Source organism: Porites lutea, chromosome 4 (assembly GCF_958299795.1).
Source record: "Porites lutea chromosome 4, jaPorLute2.1, whole genome shotgun sequence".
NCBI lineage: Eukaryota > Metazoa > Cnidaria > Anthozoa > Scleractinia > Poritidae > Porites > Porites lutea.
Window position 1 is genome coordinate 15,149,874 of NC_133204.1, and position 3,407 is coordinate 15,153,280.

Consider the following 3,407-nt stretch of genomic DNA (forward strand, 5'->3'; position numbering starts at 1 on the left):
CGGATTCGTAAGTGACCTACTTAAGTGGGCACTTAAGTGTAGGTTTTATGCAACCGGGCCCTGAAACGCCCGTAACAACTACGGGTATACGTACGTGCACTCGTAACTTAAGTGAGTTGCATTAAATCACTTAAGTGGTCCACTTAGGGTATTCACTTAAGTGGTTGCACTTACAATTTTCGAAAGTGTTCACTCAAGTGTCGTTTATGCAACAGAAATTGCGGTTGTTGCATAAAACTTTTTTAACGGGAAAAATAGAACGTAAATTTAGAAGACCTATGTAGGTCCCGTATCCTTACTGTTTTTACCAAAATTAACGAGGTCTTTTAATGAGTAGTGAACAAAAAAATGTTTTTTCTTTACGTAATTCCGTTTTAATGCGCTTTGTTAACCTCTGATGTACAGTTTAAAGCCGTCGTTAAGAAAAAAGAAGGACAACAAACATTTCCAGTGGATATTGAAGTAAAATAACGATTTCATGTAAACTTTATTTGAATGAGAGGCTTAAAGGTGTTCGAAACGACTTGACACCTTTTTTACACTCACCGATGGTTAACTTAATCTAAAAAAATAGAGCGAGTCAAATTAATAATTAAAAGTACTATATCAAAGTTACGTGTGCCCTTAAGTGAGCCCGTAAGTTACCACGTAAAACAAGAAACTTACGAGAGTGCTAAGTGTGTTCCATGCGACACCCGTAAGTGTACCCATAACGGATTCGTAAGTGACCTAGTAAGAGGGCACTAAAGTGCAGGTTTTATGTAACCGGGCCCAGATCACGCACTCATACTTTCGCGTGCGTTTCGCTAACGCGTGCCTAGAACTAGGTTCAGTCTCCAGCCTTGGGTGTCTCGATGCATCGATACACCCAAGGCTGGAGACTGAGCCTAGCCTGGAACTGCGCGAACGAGCATTGCTCCCGCCCTAATCTGCTCGCGGTTTCACAGCCCTCGCCCGCCTTAGCTTGCTTGCGCATCCGACCAAAACTACGCAGGCTAATTAATAACCGGAGAAATCATGGAACAATTCCTTTTTAAGGTTTAAGGAAAACGTTCAAGGGTTATTCGCTCGACCTTCTCTTTATGTAAAATTGGATTCGGCACAGGTTATGGGCTCCTAATCGGCATTAACAATACTATGACATCAGTACCATGACTTGATGAGTAGTTTTTTCCAACTGAAAGGTAAAAAGTAAGGGCTCGAAATTTTACGTCGGCACCTCGAAATAGTCATGATCATCTTCGTACCAAACCTGAGCCCCACCCCCACCCTTCTAAAAACTTCATTAATGCTCCGTTTCACGGGTATTTACAGCTACTTAACCCTTTAAACCCTAAGATCAAAATTTGAATTCTCGTTTGTTGCCCCTATTCATTTCCTACAGAAGTAGTGGGGAGAAGTTGATAACATATCAAGCAAATTCATCTTGTGTGATCATGTCTGTAATTCTCATGACCACTCTGTTTTACAAAACATTGATATTACAAGGAGAAATTTGATGCCGATCACTCTTAGGGCTTAAAGGGTTAAAGCTATACACGGAAAGGAAAGTAGTCGAAAAAGGGGTTGGAGGTCACATTTGGGCATCGAACTCGACACTTCTCGCATAGGAAGTCGCGCAATAACCAACTGTACCAATCCTTCTCCTCAAAAACAAGTGAAAACGCAAAGTACCCCAGTAGAATGCCTACCTGACACAGTGAGTATTGTGTTTCCAAAAATTGAGTGATATTCTTCGACATCCGCAAGTTGACAAGATGATCTTTTTTTTTAGCTTTTCCTTGTTCCATCTTCATGATGAAAAAGATATTGAAACGTCCTTAAAGGACGCCAGATGCGACCAAAATTATGATCAATTATCTGTCACACACACGAGCATTTCTTCTTGGTGCTGTGATGGCACATAGAAAAGACCCACCCTGACGAATATCAGTTCGTATTTTAAGCGGTTCATTGTCTTTCTCACATTTCGCAACGTACATACTGAATATATCAAACCTCGAAAATCTCCACAAGTAGATTTTGCCAAGTCCGAGAAAGAACACTTTGTGGAAGGAATTGCTACCCCTTGTCTTTTTCGTGTCCAGTCCGGTAGGACTGGGCATGAATACAAGGTCACGCATGCAACTACGCATACAGTATTTCAAATAGATAGCTGGGTTAAATCGCTTTCTTGCCTCTTATCGCATCATATTTGCGAAGAAATGTGTTTTATTATCCCAAGAAATTTTACTGCCATGTCTTGAGGAGTCGACCTTAATGAAATACTATTTTTAGCCTAGCCAAAACCTCGAGCTCGGTTGACGAACCAGTCACGCTCTCGCTGATTAACGGCCCTTATAAACCAGATAACTGGCAACAAAACAAGCAAAAACACGGAATCAACGGCCAATATAGCTTCAGATGATCAAGAGGAAACCTTTAAATGATAAAGAACTTAGGACAGATCCATAAGGCTACCAAGTGAAGTTGGACTTCACTAGCAGATCGACAAAGCGAGTGTTCGTTAATTGTCAGGTCTTCGAAATTTCTGGAAATTCAAAGGGCGGTCAAGTTCCAAAACGTAAGGGGCACAAAAATTTTGTTCTTGTTTATGTTTTACTATCATTCCTAGTTTGTATTAATACAGATAGCAAAGTTCAGACAGGTGCCACACTTTTTAAAACTGCCCTCAAAGTTGAGCTATTTTCGTGTTTTGATAAAAGGCCGATAACACGCGCCAGAAAAAAATATTGTTACCGTTAAAATGAATAAATAGTTCGGAACTGTGATATGGCTAGGAAATATAGAGTGGTGTATCTGTATATTAAAAAGAAAATCGGGCTTCTTGAGCGAAGTGTTTGTTTTCTATGGCGTCGCCAATGTTGGCGATTTTTGCAGTTTCAAAGGATATGCTGACCGGCCGGAAATTCAAAAATTCATAAAATAAAATATTTTGCATTTTCGGTCAAACGAAATGCATTTTTGTAACTACTTAGGTAGAGGCTTTAATATCCCAGGATATGAGGGAAATAAATTTTTCGATCCGAAATCACTGGTCAGTTCTTACGGAGACGCGCTCTTAAACACGAGTTTTTGTAGACATTTTGATATATGGATGTATGAGATAAAGTGACGAAAATGTGTTCAACAGAAGTTCGGTATCAAAGATTTTATAATTTTTAGGTATATTGGTCTCTTAGGAGGAAAATATCGGGTATATCGGTATCCCACTATTCCCTGCTGGCCGGACCTGAAGGCAAAACGTGACCCCGGTTGAACACAAAACTATCTGATTAAACCAGACTAATGGGACCTACCTGGGCAGGATTTGACTTTTCCTTCAGTGAATAATAAGAGATAAATGAAGGCAAAGAGTACCCTCCACATCAGTGGCATAGTCGACGGCGTAAATCAAGAGTAGCGTT